This window comes from Solanum verrucosum, unplaced genomic scaffold (genome assembly GCF_900185275.1).
Source record: "Solanum verrucosum unplaced genomic scaffold, falcon-dt-bn FXZP01000248.1, whole genome shotgun sequence".
Classification (NCBI taxonomy): Eukaryota; Viridiplantae; Streptophyta; class Magnoliopsida; order Solanales; family Solanaceae; genus Solanum; species Solanum verrucosum.
Genome location: NW_026020475.1, coordinates 736,458 through 753,135, shown reverse-complemented (window position 1 = coordinate 753,135; position 16,678 = coordinate 736,458).

Sequence of the window (16,678 nt, the reverse complement as noted above, 5' to 3'; positions counted from 1 at the left end):
GATGTATGTGGTATGAAACACATCAAGTAGCTCACTGTGGTATGAATTGGCCTACTCTAAGGCCAAATGTAGGATTAAAAAAGGTGATAGAGCATGGCAAATAGGTTTTGGCTTAGGTTTCAAATGTAACAGTGATATTTGGCATGCCCTAAAAACTATTAATCCTAAGGATCTGGAAAAAAATCCATGAACTGATGAGATTCAAGACTTCCCAGTTCATGTTCCTGCAGTGATGCCTCTTTAATTTCTAGTTGAATGTTTTATTAGTTCTTCTAATTGTATGTCCAATGGGATAGTTAACTCCCCCGGATTACTATTCTATCCCATAAGTTCTCTTGTGGTTTATATACAGGTGGTTCAATCGAACTTGCATTCCAGATCAAACATACAAGGATTGATCGTCCGAAAAAAAAAGTAAAATCAACATCTCTGTCTGCATTATTGTTTGCACTGTTTGGGGGGACTTGAGAGGGTTGGGATGGGGATGGAAATATACAAGACCTGTTTCTGGACAATGCAAAATTATTGTCTGCATTAGCCCTGTTATAAGTTTCGAGATTATGTTTATTTCACATGAGATTTCTGCCCTGTTTTTTGTTCATTGCAGTTGTTTTTTCCGACTTATTTTTCATTCCTGCTCGTCTCTAAAGCTATTGAGTCTATTTTTTTTCATTATTTGACAGATGTTATATATATATATATTTAGTTGTAAATCTTTAAAATAGATATTAGATTCTCGATCAATGCATCTCAAAGTTTTTCTAATGGAATTTTTTTCTTCTTTTCTTGCAGCTTTTGTTGATGTTTCTGGATAACTCTCGATGAAGATTGGAACTTTTAATTTTTTGCCTAGCCTTTGTTCATTCTTCTATGCAAGATACAAGTTTAGAAGAAGAGATGAATGAGCTCACTTTAGATTGCTACAAATTTAATGCAAAACTTGATGCCATAGTCTAACTCGGATGTTAATTAGTTATGTTTTTTTGTTAAGCGAACATTGAAACATACATCATGGATGTCAACTATATTATCGTAATTAATTGTTTTCTTTATATATGTCATCTTTTCGTAGCAAAATTTTTAGTAGCAATTCGATATTTGTTGAAATGTATTAATGCTCCATCTAGGACAAAAATTATGCTGGTCTCTAAAGGCCAATAATGACCAGGCTTGTTGCTCATCTCTAATGCTATTCTAGGATGGGGTTGTTGATAGTCGCCAAAACTATTCTAGGACGAGATAGTTCTTGTCTTTAAAGCAATTCTAAGGCCAGATCTTTAATGGTCGCTAGAGATTACTAGAACCAGATCTATATCGTCTCTAAAGATTATTACGACTAGTTTTTGGTGGTCCCTATATATTTTACCGACCTGAAAAACATATTTCCCAAAATATATTTGATCTATTTGAGACCAGAAATAACGTCCCTAAAGATATTTGTCGCGACCAGATTGGATCCCCGTCCCAAAAAGCTTTAACGACTGGATTCTTTGTCCCGTCGTTATTGGGCGATAGCGAAGGAATCATTTAGGACGGGTGGTGACCAGATGTTTCAGGTCTCAAATGCTCATTTGGGACCAGATTTCGACTTTCAGGGACCATATTTCCCGTCCTTAGAGACTGTTTTTCTTGTAGTGCCTTGCTTAAACCCAAAAATCACCATAAACTTCTTTTAATATATGTTTAAGATGTTCTAGACTATTTTTAACTCAACATTCAATGTTTGATGAATCATTGTCACCTCGTTTTGGTACGCCACATCTAATACATTATCAATGTCAATGCTAATTATAAACTTTACCTTTATAATCACTCACCAGTCAACATTATATTTATGCAAAGGATATGGGGCATCATATATTTGCGTAGCATTTTGTGCATTGATAAAAAAATCATAACAATCATACTGTCTCGTGTACTTAACTTCAATTACTTAGGAATATTAACTTAGTATTATTATCTCTCAAATTGATACATCTATCTACATTGAACGGGATCCCCAAAGCATTTCTCATGTATAAGGTAAATCGGTAGATATTTCATCACATAAAAAAAAGGCACGTGAAAACATCATTTCCAGCATAGTGGTAATCACAAGAATAAAATGATCCATTCTTTCTAAGTTACCCTCCCAATTTACCTTTGTGATTAGTTTTCATATCTTGTCAGGTAGGTGGATAAATGCAATCATGACATTCTATACCACACAATTTTCCTTCCTTCATATTTGCACGCTTCCTTAAATTTCAAGCATAGCCTTCAGGAATTCTCAATTCGTAACCACAGTCACAAATATCCCATATTTCATCCAATGTGAATGGAAAGCTTGCCTTGGGCTTTAACACTTTAGTATTTTGTGATTCTTTTACCCACAATTCTTTCTATTGCAATATTCTTTTATTGTCATTCTATTTTTTAGATTATCTTTTGTCTGTTTCTTACTATCCATCATTGTGTTGAATAGATTATTAAAATACTTTTTCAAAGTGCACCACATAAAAATTATAAAGTAGAAGATTATCCCTCCAATATTGGAATGCCACGATCCAAATTGTCGTATTGTTAGTAAAACATAGTAGGAAATATAATTAAAGAAGAAGATGACTTAGAGGCGTATAATCACTTTATTTAAAGAGATGTTGCCCATATACATATTGGGTAAATACAAACAATTCTCTTCAAGGACACAACAAAGCCCTTTGTTTTTACATGCACACTTTTATACTTCTAAAGTATCTTTATATTCATAGAACTTAAGAGATGACTCTTCATTAGAGTCATTCTTTCACGAACATATGACTTTTCATAAGAGTCATGTTCTTTCATGAACATATGACTTTTCATAAAGGTCATGTTCTTTCATGAACAAATGACTTTTCATAACAATCATGCTTTTTAACGAACAAATGTGTCTTTTCAATTTATGACCTTTATATATTAAAAAATATCCAACAATCCCCCACTAGTTTGTAATATTTCTCATAATATCATGCATATCATAGAGTATCTTATAATAAATCTGAACATTATGTTAGTGCAAGTCCTTTAAAGTTCTGACGAAGTAATTGATATCTTAAAAGATTTGTACTAACACTCCTTGTGTCAAAACCGAAAATATCACACGTAATATTTTTTATAACTTAGAAACATAGTATTTGCTTTAGCACATTTATGACCATGTGCTCATCCTAATTTCATGAATATTTACAATACCAACCCTTTAGATCTTGCTTGAAGCGGCATCACTTCAATATACATATAGGTGAAATTAGCTACTACAATCTTGTTACTGTAGACATTTACTAATTTCATTAAGAATTAATTCAATCTCCCTATAAGAGTCTGCACTATGGAGTTTGTCACTATGCCTCTGTTATTTCAAGCATTTAAGAACTCCTCGACTTCTCACATAACATTATGCAGTACAATTGAATCAAGGCTCTAAAAAGTAGACTCGTGCTTTAGCAACACAAAGTAACTTGTTATTACCCGTTGAACTTGTATTGTTAGAGTGTATATTAATTCCAAGTTGGGTTCCCATTACTTGTGTTTAGTTTAGAATTTTAGTCGTATTCATTCACTCATTTATTATAATACATCTTTTGCAACTAGATTTTACAAGATTAATATTAATCATAAATAAATCTTTTACATATGCATATCATATATATCATCATTATCTGAATAGATTAAAATGGTTATATCAGTTGTGGCCACAACATTTCAAAATCATATTTTTTCAACCATTTCATTATTTTTAAGCATTTACATGCTAAATATATTCTTATTTCCCTATGGAATTCAAACCTATTTTGATGCAAAACTTATGGCACCTTCATACATGTTACAAATCCAACTCATATGGATTTTTATCATTATCATTAGAAGATTTACTAGTTATAAACCATCACACCAATTCATCTATGTATGAATGGTCATGTATATACAAAAGTTATATTGCAACAAATACTTTTTTTTCATGAAAAGTCACAATATTTTAAGTGATACTACTTCGAAATTACTGTAATGATCCGAACCATCGTTATTCATGGAGAGCAAAACGCAATGAGTAACTGGAATCCACTTTTTCGTAAGAGCGGGATTATGCTGCTAAGGCGGCGGTGCTCCAATGGGACAGGGAGCGCCAAAGCGGGAGGGTTGGGGGGGGGAGAACTTAAATGATGCGAAGTCTTATTTTTCTCTTTTTCCCTAAGTACGAAAAAGAGGTGAGGATCACCCCAGCAACCCCTCAAAAGGCTGCTCTAGGCTTGGGAAGGAAGGAGAAAGAGATTTCTAGCGCAAGGATGACGACAACTTGTCAGATTCCCGGCCAAATTCCACCGTTTTATTGTTCGGAAGCCAGGATTGGAGCTACAATCTCTCTGTAGTTGTTTAGCACCCGGGTAGGCTAGGTTTACTCAATTGAATAGTCATAAATACGTGTTCACTACGTAATATAAGGTTAATTGACAGTAGAATTCATGTTTAGGCCATCGGGCATTGAAAAATGGATGATTGCACATGTACCTAAGTGGCTAAATGATGTGTGCCGTGGGAAAAGATTTGTCTTGTGAAATAGGATTAGATGATGGTTTGACCACTAACTTTATGTTGTATATGCTTCTTAATGGTCCTATCATATGCGTACATGATTGGGATTAGAGAAACATGAATCGAACTTAATGAGACGACTAAGTATGAATAATTACATGCCATAAACCTGTTACTTGATTGTGAGACTATATGAACTGTTCATTATGGGTGTGATTATGGCTGTGTTTATGCTGAATGGATCAAGTTTCATGTTCCGACAAATCTATTGGATCATGTATCACATTCCAACACATATATTGGACCGGATGTCATGTTTTGACACATATATTGGATTAGGTGTCATGTTTCGACATATATATATTCGATCGGGGTGTCACGTCCCAACACACTAATAGTTTAGGTGTGGGTTCCATGAGAGAACCACTAGTGATCATGACATTTATGTCTACCTGTTATTGACATTGGAAAATTGTATGTGCCTTAAAAGATAATTGAATTATGCACCTTGTACATATGTGTTTACTGTATTGTAATTAAATGACTTATATCTAGTCATTCAAATTTATTGCGAAGGAGCAGGCCCACCGATATGTGGTCTTGTAAGAGGATACCGAGGGTCCAGGTGTTATTATGGGTTATGGTTAGAATGGCTGTCTTGGTTCTTAAATAATAAGAACTAGGGTAGTGTTCATGATCTAATTAGTATTTAGATCCTACCTTGGGAAGAAGATTTGTATTTTAAATAGTTAGCGAGCCCGGATAGGGTGTACTGTGTAGTCAAGAGTTAAATTGAGATGCAGAAGAAGTGAGGGTATGTCGTGAGTGGTTGGCCAGGTTGGTAGTGGTTGTATTCAGGAACTCATCTACGAGTTAGAACTGTTAAGTTATGATCAAGAGCGGAGTGATGCAGGGTGCTAGACTAAGGGGGTTAGAGTCAGGTGTCCTGGTACGCTTAAGGTATATGATAACGGTAAAGGCAAAGGGATAATGGTTGAGGGGCATACTTTCCTATTAGATGTTTCCTGCTGGTTGATTTTTTTATATTTTTCTTTGGGCATCGGGTTGACTGATGATGCCTACCAGTACGTGTGGTTTGTATTGATACTACTTTTGCTATGCCTTTTGACATAGTTTGGTTTCACGGTTAGTGATGTTTCATAGGTGAAGACAAAGATAATCTCCAACAACTTCTACTCTTCCTTTCCTGTGGTGGAGCTCTGTCGTTAGTTACTGCATTTTATACATTGTAATCTTAGAAGCTTTTGTACCTATTTAGACTAGATCCTTGGGAGTTTTAATTATTATGTAAATTTAACTTGGTCTGTTTAAATCTCTTATTCTATAAAAATCTCGTGAAATTTCTTTTATCTCTAGTTTTCTTAATTTTCTGCATGTTGTTAACCATTTGGGAATCAAGGGTTCTTTGACTTAGGTGTTAGATTAGGTACCCGCACAGCCCTGTGGGTTGGGTCGTGACAAATTGATATCAGAGCCCAGGTTGCCGGTCTCCCAGTACAAGAGCAAAATGTGGAATAGACTCATGCGGATTGATGTGTTGATGTCCAATGAAACATTTTAGGAAGTCTTTCTATTTCTTCTCTCCTTTCATGCGGTTTGTCGCTTGTGGTATGGCTTGAGTCCAGTGTGTATCTTCAGATTCCAATTGGTATCTCAATAAAGTGAACTGAATGTCGTAGTCACGGCTGAAGGGACACAAGCAAGATAAATTGGAATTGAGAAGGTTCTAATTGATATCTGGCCTTAGAGGCGGTATAAATGCTTGGATGATTAGCTAATGGTCATCCGTGGAATGAATTAAGTTAATGAGCTTTGAATTGCCTGTGTGATGTAGCTGTAAATTTTGATTATGTGCATTGTGGTTGTCTGAATAACTGTTGGTGTGTGAAGTGTACTTACTCGAATGCTACAATGTGATCCCTAAATGAATTTTATGTGTGAGACAAGATATACTTATGAGAAGGAATGCAACTTTAGTTGTGCATCGACTTACCATTGATAAAAAGGGTAAGGGAAAAGAACGACTTGTGACTGTAGGGAAACTCCGATTTTAGGCAGTCGGGATTGGTCGGGAACCGCATAAGAAAAGGGGAAATTATTGAATAAATGAGGAAAATGTTGTTATGAAAGGTTCCTTTGACGTGTGTCGCAACCGATTGTAAGCCGTGTGATTAATAGGCATATTCTGGGGATGTGCATGCTTATTGTGTTAGATTAGTGGGAAGGGGTTCGGGTGTGTCTACTGCTGAGTTGAGTTGGGGTGAACAATGACTATCTTAGCTAAGAGGGGTTATCCTAAATACTTGTTATGACCCTGGGAGTCAATGAAAAACTCTAGATGCGGGGAAACCCTAGGAAATTGTTGTCCTAGAAACTAGTTTCGTCAATGCCACTCGGGTGGGATCATTCCAGCCACGGCGAGACTGCCAAAGCGGAAAGTCCCCCGCTAGAGCGGAACAGGGCAAGACAGAATCTCAGCCCTGCCTCCCATGTTTTCCCCTAGTTTGCCTATGGACCCTGAATCGTACATGACTTCAATTCTGCAATTTAATCAATACGCAACAATATGATAGTAAGTTATAATCACCTAACATTTAATTATATGAAAATGCAAAACAAGAATCCGCGTGCTTACAAAAAAAATGTAAGGAAAAACAAAAAGAGAAATAGAATTATTGTTCATTACATGCCCGAGAGGCCCAAAACCAAATCAGGGACAGTGGGAATGGAAAGTGTCGCTACCAGACTCCAGGTCTTCTGGGGCTGTCTCGCCAGTCCATGCCTAACTCAGCCAGGGAACTACCGAAAGCCCCCGGTTCGAGCATGGGAAACTCCTTCTGGGGGTGACGCAAGAGAAATGACCTTCATGACCTTTCACATCTGACCCAGCAGACAATCCCTCTCTAGAGCCTTCTTCCTCTCATATCGCAGCTGGCGGCGGAGCATCTCAACCTTGAGGGCAGTTGAGGGTGGAATTGGAGTCGAGGCTCTAGCATAGGATCTTCCCAATATCCTATGGACGGCCGCTGAGTCCTCCTCCACACGAGCACTTGATAGTGGGGGTTGGGACTGGGTAGGAAGGGTGTTTTCGACCTCATCATCTTCCCCTCTTTTGTTATTCGCCTCAACAACTGCTTGGCTGCTACCGGCCCCGTTATTCTTCCTTTTATTTCTTACTTAAGTGGAAGGCTTCCTGATCAAAAGAGGGCATAATAGGGGATCCATAGGAAGTACCTCATAGGTGTCTAACAGTGGCACTCCCGCCTTCTTGCACATCACTGTCACCAGCTCGGGCAAGAAGAATGCCTTCTTGTTGCCCATGTAGAACATCTTCCACTCAGAGATGATCTGAGCACCCACATTTAGTTTGATCCCCTGCATAGCACAAGCCACCACTAGAACCCGGGGAAAGGTCACGTCGGTGAGATTGCCTGACGGGGAGATCCTCCTGGAAACCAAATGCAGCCACCTCTTGTCATCCGATGACCACTGAGCACTAGTGATCCCCTCAGTAGTAGCCCAATAAACCCGGTCCCAGTGCGTAGCTTCGACCAATGTGTCCTGCAGCCAACCTAGATCCATCTCCCTCAGCTTGGCCTTGTACTTTATGTTACGAATCTCTGGCACTTGAGCACCTCATTAATGAACTGAGTGCTCAGGGGGATGTCAACTCCTCGGATGCGGGTAGTAGGGTGAGGATCGTCCCAGAGAACAATAGGAAGAATAGCATAGAACTCCCTCACCCAATCGGAGCGCGCAACAGGGGGAGCCTTGGTCACTGGACCCCAACCAAACTCTATCAGCCGGGCTTGGGAGGCGGGTGCTTTCTCTGCTAGGCCAATAGGTGGAAACCCCTTTCGCACAAGAAATTGGTGTTCCGGTGATCATGGTGCCTCTCTCGACTTGCAGCATTGGGAAACCGGATGAAAGACAAGTTTTCCTCATTTATTTCAGCCATACTAGACAAGCATGCAAAAATTCATAAAAAACGTACACATTAGAACCCCATAGAATTAGTCAATTCCGGGCTAAGGAAAAAGGAAATTTCTATTTTGAAGTTGCAATGAGGCCACTATTCTACAGAATCCTGCCAGAGCGGCCAGGTCCCTGCCACAACGGCATGAAGGAGGCTGCCAAAGCGGCCTTCATCTGGGGCGAACTCCAGGGCGCGATCATGGCGCCTCTTCGCCCCAAACCTTATTTTAAACAATTTTTTCATCAGATCAGAGTATCTAAAGTACCCTAGTACCTAAATATACAACTATTCTAGCAATACAACCCCTAAATGATGTCTGAATCTGAGTTTTACACCAAGATACTATTCAACTTCCTCAGCCATTCGAAACCGTTTAGACCGTATTCCCTTAAAATATTTACGCTTAGAATTTTGTGGAGATGTTGTGACCGTAAAGGGAGTATCCATGCTACGTTTTTTCTAGAAAATCAAGCAACCTATTTTCACATTTTTGAAAACTTCCCCAAGGCCATTCTTACCAATTGTTTAGTGTCATGCAATCTTAGTTAAGTTAGTAATGAAGTAATTAGAGCGGGGAACAAGAACATTACCTTAAGATCGACGCTCAGAGCGAAGCGATTGAGAGTGTTTTGGGGGAGTTTGAAAGTAAGGGTGGAAGGAAATGGGGAAACGATTCCCCTTTCCCCTACTAAACTCACTACTAGAAAACTATAAATTACCAGGAGATTTTTCTTGATGATTATTTTCGTAGAAATTTCCTACGATTTTTCATGCGAATATATGAAATTCCTAAATTCTGGACATTTTTACTTGCGAAAAATATTTTCCCAAAAAAATTGGTAGGTAAATTTGGCGCCCTTTTCATAAAATTATTACCTGGGGAATTATTTGGGGTAAATAATTTGCAAGTAGTATTTTCATAGGTGAATTCGCAAGTAATGAAAAAAAATTATTTTAAAATTTGTTTGAAAGAAAATTCCTAAATAAACTTATTTCCTGATCCAGCTAGAAATAATAACTTAAAAAATTATTTAGAAATAATTTTATATGTGGTATTACCTGGGGATTTATGTTCTACGAATTTTGTTGGAAATTTATTTCTTGAGGATTTACTTGGGATTTTTTTACGTGTAGAATTACTTGGGGATTTTATTATTGTGAATTTGATTGGAGATTTTTTGAGGAATGCATACTTGAACTTATTTAAATATAATTTAACTGGAAGTTTTTATTTTGAATCTAAGAACTTGTTTTATTTGAAAACTTCGAGGAATATTTTCTTTTAAATATATTTAACCAAATAAAATATTACAATAATATAAAAAATAACAATGACATTAGAATGAGTTTTATTTTTAAATATTTACTCTACTTTTAGATTAAATAATTATTATACAATAATATATAAATCTAATACGGTGTTGGAACATTACTACAAATGTCACTATCAATATTTTTAACTTATCACAAGAAACCGATGATGCGGTTTTCTTTTTTGTTTTTTTTTTTCAATTTAAAAGATAGAAAACATTAAAATTATATGGCTAGTTATTTATCCAATAGAAAAATAATTATCATAAATTTAATTAATTTTTATTTAATATTATTTATATTAAATTTTGTATTATTGAATAAGTCAAGCATTATATTAAAGTCTAGAAAAATTCGATGATATACATTATTAATGTGAAGTTTAATTACGCTTCATTGATAAAATTATATTAAATTAAAAATAAATAAATTTTACTTGTATAACAAATTGATATTTTCTTATAAGCATTAAAAATGACACAATTTCTATATATATATATATATATATATATATATATATATATAGTAAGTTATTAAATGATATTTATTTGCAAATATATAATTAAGTATGTTAAAATATAAATTAAAATTAAAAATACCACAAATACCTAATAAGATATACTATCAATTATTGATTATATCTTTCTTGCACTTTAAACTTATAAATTTGTTCATATTTTCAATTATTTATTTATAAAATTTTTGTGTGTATAATTTATATTTTGTCTATGTTTAGTATGCTTAGTTATGGACATTATCTCATAGGAAGTGTAAGCATAAAAGTTTCCTGAATGTTGGGTGGTAGTGGTTTATTTTAAATATATAAACAATTGTCATGTTTCACTTTTTAAGAGTCAAATTACATGAACTTTAGCCAATATTTAAGATATAGTTTATTACCATATTGAAATGAGATGAATTAAGAGTACTTTTGTAGAACTTATGAATATCTAAATGGTATTTTAAATACTCAATTAAATTAATTAAATTTTGCTTTAAAAATTAATCAAATTGGAGAAAGACACAAAAAATTAGTGTCGTGTCATTGTATCTTTTGTACCACATCGAAAAAAGACACCAAAAATTTAGTATTTATAATACTATGACTTAGAATATTGGTAGAATGAAATTTCAAAGAGCAACTATAAATGAGTAGGCATGAAATCTCATGGGGACTTAACATTAGGAGGGCAATTAAATTGAATCTCATGGGGGATTGGGCACATATGAAATTGTGCAATGAGTGGGTAGTTGTGTGAGAAATATGGATAGGTAGGTACATATGTGTCTAGGGGGTTCAATGAATAATAAAATAAATAAATAGGAGATAATAACTAATATTGTTTAAAGAAATTTATTTGAATATCTTCCTGCGGCTTTACTTGCAAATAAATTGGTAAGAAATTTTTTTTTTTTTTTTGTATCTTTTGCAAGAAAAGCCTCAAGTAATTTACCTGCAGAATTTAAATCCCTAGGTATATTAGTTGGGGATTTTGAAATTCACAGGAAATAATTATCTATGAAGGTTTTACCTTCAGATTCATTTTTATAGGAAAATCCGCAGAAAACTTATTTTCTGCGAATTTTCATACATAATCCCCAGGAAAATTTCCATGTAATTTTTACTTTTCTTGTAACCCTGATCGCACGCCACAGCGGCCCCGCTTCAGCGGAAATCCTGCAGCTCTGGCGGGGTTAGGCCAGGTAATTTGGGAGCGTCTCTTTACCTCCGTGTGTTGCCTCGTTTCCTTAAGCTGGTTCCCTGGGCAAAGAACCTTTCATGCCTAGACCTTGGGAAACCGCTATCTTTCATTGTCCCATGACGGGCCGACCCATCATTTCCAAAGTACTCTAAGTTGACTCATGCTTACTCCTCCGCTTGTCTTTCGGGGACAAACGAAGGGTAAAATGGTATCTATTGTAATGACCCGAACTGTGGTTATTCATGGAAAGCAAAATGTTGGGAATAACTGGATCCCAATCTCCCTCCAGAGGAGGATTATGCCGCTAAGGCGGCAGCGCTCCAGCGGGACAGGGAGTGCCAGAGCGGGAGGATCGGGGTATATAACTTAAATGATGCGAAGTCTTATTTTTCACTTTTTTCTGAAGTACCAAAAAGAGACGATGATCACCCCTGAAACCCTCAAAAGGTTGCTCTAGGCTTAGGAAGGAAGGAGGAAGAGATTGCTAGTGCAAGGATGACGAAAGCTTGCCGGATTCCTGACCAAATTCCACTGTCTCATTGTCCGAAAGCCAGGATTGGAGCTACGATCCCTCTACACCTGCTTGGCACCCAGGTAGGCTAGGTTTACTCAATTGAACAGTCATAAATTTGTGTTCACTACGTAATATAAGGTTAATTGACAGTAGAATTCATGTTTAGGCCTTCGGGCATAGAAAATGGATGATTATACATGTACCTAAGTTGCTAAAGATGATGTGTGCCGTGGGGAAAAGTCTTGTCTTGTGAACTAGGATTAGATGATGGTTCAATCGCTAGTTTTGTGTTGTATATGCTTGTTAATGGTCCTATTGTATGCGTACATGAATGGGATTAGAGAAACATGAAACGAACCTAATGAGACGACTAAGTATGAATAATTATATTCCATGAACCTGTTACTTAACTGTGTAACTATATGAACCATTCATTATGGGTGTGATTATGGCTGTGTTTGTGTTGACTGGATCAGGTGTTATGTTCTGATACATCTATTAGATCGGGTGTCACATTTTGACACATATATTGGACCGGGTGTCACGTTCCAACACTCTAACATTTTGTGTGTGGGTTCCATGAGAGAGCCAATAGTGATCATGACATTTATGTCTACTTGTTATTGACATTGAGAAAGTATACGTCCCCTTAAAAGATAATTGAATTATGCATTTTGTATATGTGTGTTTACTATGTTGTAATTTTATGTTGTTTTTGGAATTTATTGCGAAGGAGCGGGCCCCACCGGTATGTGGTCTGGTAAGAGGAGACCGAGGGTCCAGGTGTTATTATAGGTTATGGTTAGAGGGGCTGTCTGTGTTCTTAAATAATGATAAGTATGGTATCTAAATAGCAGTTAGATCCTACCATGGGAAGGGGATTCGTATTTGAAACAATTAGCGAGCCTTGATAGGGTGTACTGTGTAGTCCAGAGTTAAATTGTGATGTAGAAGAAGTGAGCGTATGTCGTGAGTGGTTGGTCGGGTTGGTAGTGGTGGTATTCAAGAACTCTTCTACGAGTTAGAACTGTTAAGTTATGATCAAGAGTGGAGCGATGCAGGGTGCTAGACTAAGGGGGTTAGAGTCAGGTGTCTTGGTACGCTTAAGTTATACGATAACAGTAAAGGCATGGGGATAAAGGTTGAGGGGCGAACTTTCCTATTACATGTTTCTTGCTGGTTGATTTTTCTATATTATGCGGTGGGCATCAGGTTGACTGATGATGCCTACCAATACGTGTGGTTTGTACTGATACTACTCTTACTTTGCCTTTTGGCATAGTTTGGTTGCAGGGTCAGTGATGTTTCACAGGTGAAGACGAAGACAATCTCCAACAACTTCTACTCTTCCTTTCTTGTGGTGGGAGCTGTGTCCTTAGTTACTGCATTTTATACATTGTAATCTTAGAAGCTCTTGTACCTGTTTAGACTAGATCCTTGGGGTTTTTTTAGTTATTCTGGAAATTTAACTTGGCCTGTTTAAAACTCTTTATTTTATAAAATCTCGTGAAATTCCTTTTATCTACAGTTTTCTTAATTTTTTGCATGTTGTTAACCGTTTGAGAATCAAGGGTTCTCCTACTTAGGTGTTAGAGCAGCTGCCCGCAAGACCCCGGTGGTTGGGTCGTGACAATTACACAATATTTCTATCAAGGCTTATGACCTGATCATCACATTTGTAGTTTAATCAACTATTGCTAAAATTATCAAGTTGTAAATATAACTATCATATCAAATGCAACAAAGATATATCTTGCGGGTATTGAAGAAATACTTTTGTATATTAAACTTCTTCAAATATTATTGACTATTAATCATAATCCAAGCACCCCCACACTTTGAATATTTCAAATGTCCTTTTGTAACTTGTCTGGACATCTAATTAACATCAATAGATCATATTGTTGTCAAGATTATTGTGTTCCAATACTATAATACTTAGCATTTAATAAGAAGACAAAGTCTTCATCCTTTAAAGAACGCAAAATGATCAAACAAAAATGGTTATTTTTCTTCATTCCAAATTATTCTAATAACTTTCAAGTGTGTGTATATATAAATATAAATATATATATATATAATAATAAATAATCAGGTTGTTTGTAAAATTATAATGGCCATGTTTGTAAAATTATGTTGTAAAATCCTACTCAGTACTCCCTCTTCCTACTCCGTTATCTTGTTCAGTAGTGATTTGTTACTAAATCTATGTAATTTCTCCCAAAATTACTTTTTTTTTTTTACTCTGTTCATCTCTTTTCCTTAACCCATTTTCTTAGCACCTGCTTCTTTAACCACACCCTGGGATACACAGTCCTTTTGGTTCCATAACCATGGCGGACTTTCAACTTCCTTAGGCATTTACAGGTTAATCCATCGGGGTTACTAAGAAGATAAGGAACTAACCATTTACTAAGAGTAATTCAAACATTAAATAAACATTATAGTAATATAAACATTATATTCATAGCAATAGTAAATAATTATACATAGCAATAGTACAATAATAATATCTACATGATATAGGGAGAAAGTTACGAAGATCTAGAAAACTAATAACTACTTACATGATAATGGCCGGAATGAGGTTTCCCTTTCGGGAGTCCCTGAGTGACCTTGCAGCTACTTGAAAATTAAAACACTCACACACTTTGTACACAAATACTTACTCACTCTTTTTTTTTTTTTTGAAAGTGAAGGGGAATATGTAAACTATAAAATCCTTACAATCTTACAAACTTCTTTACTTGATGCTCTTCTTGCACTCCGCTCTGTCTTTCTTCTTTGCGAATGGTCTTATTTATAGGGGTGAATCCGGACTTGAAGTTCGGATTTTAAATTTCAAAAACTTTCTTCACTTGCCGGGTGCTCTTTGGGCCCCATCGCCACATGGCTTTGTTGAAACTTTTTCAAATTTGAATGGATTCTTTTGTTGTCTTGTGATAGTGGAGTCGGTAGTGGATATGTAGTGGAGTCTTGAATGGACCTTCTTTGTCGTTTTGTTAGTAGTGCATATGTAGTGGTGTCTCCTTTATCATAATGGCTTGTGATGTCATTGCTCACATATTTGTTTGTCTTTTTGTGTTTATGTCATTGCTTACGTATTTCTCTAGGTATCCAGGTTGCGTAGTGCGTCAGAATCAAAACTCATCCCTGAATCATTGTCTTCATTTGGGTCATAGTGCTGATTAAATTGGTCTATTGATAGATCATCTTCATCATTGCTACTTTCTATGTCTTCATGGTCTGAATTTGTTGCATCTGGCTCTGGATTTTCTCGTATAATTTTTTCTTGTACTACCTCCTTAGTCTTTTCTTTAAGTAACTTGTAAAGGGAGTTTTTTATTATTATCTCTATCTTTTCATTTTTTTTCTTTTTTGGAGAAATCCCTTTGTCTTTTTGCTTGTTTCTGCTTTTGTATTAAAACTTGCTGGTAGAATTCTTACACTTTTTGGTAAAGTGTCAACCATTAACGAATTTGATGAGTCTTTACCCGCTACCGTTTGAGCGGGACTAGCTGTACCTCTAGCTGGTACAATAGCTCTTTCTACATTCGTTGGGGAATGTACACCCGTCTTATCCATTTTGTAATGAGATGGAGAACTCTCTAAATGTATGATTTGATCGGTATTTCCAAGTAAAAACCGTATCCTCTCTTGTAATGAGTGGATATGTCGTGTCATTTTTCCTTTTTCAGTTTCCAGTCTTTCGATCGTCTGGTTGAGTCTTTTGAATCCTTCTGTCATCGAAGAACAATGATCGCAGAAAATTATTCTGTCTGTGTCTCTTTGAATGTTGTATTACAAAGATGGTCTTGAAATCTGTCTCAAAGCGGGGCTTATAAAATAATTAGGCCCAAGAGTTCCTCTAGCATAATCTAGTGCTTCATTCAAATCATTGAATCCTTTAAAAAGTGGAGTAGGAAAGTTTTTAATTGAATCTATTACTTCTATCCATGTCTGAATACTCCTTGCAATTTTCCTTGGACTACTACATAAAATCTGAATTTTTTGTCTTCATTTTTGTCTGTAAAATAATGGCTTAATGAATTTACCACTGAAATGAAATAACTGTTGTCTCGAGGAATCTTGTTGTAGGCTATCCATAAGTTGTCTATTAAGCATCTTTGAGGTCTATCTATCTTTGTTTCTGGTTTTACCCTGAAACTTAGATTAGATGGAGGATAAAAGATTAGATTTTGTTTCCCAAAATATATTCTTTCTATGCTTGCTGTGTTTAGTCTCGTCTGTGGTTGAAATAAAGTATTTCCTAAGAGAGTCTGCAGATACAAGTCTTTGTCTTTCTGCTCACTTGAACTTGAACTAGATGTTTTGTCTTTATCTTTGCCTGTACTCATTCTGAAAACAAACAATTAGTTTTCATAAGTCTGCTTAGTTGATCTGCTAAGGAATTATCTTTTCCCTTTATTATGTTCTAAAGATATATTATAAATTGACGTAGCGTCTAAAAAGTTTAACCATATTCTTTTACTACTATTTTTTCCTTCTATTTTTTGGTGGAACTTTACAATAGCCTCGCAGTCAGTTCTTACCAAAATTTCTTGGTTATTAATAATGTATAATTTAAAACTATTTAATCCA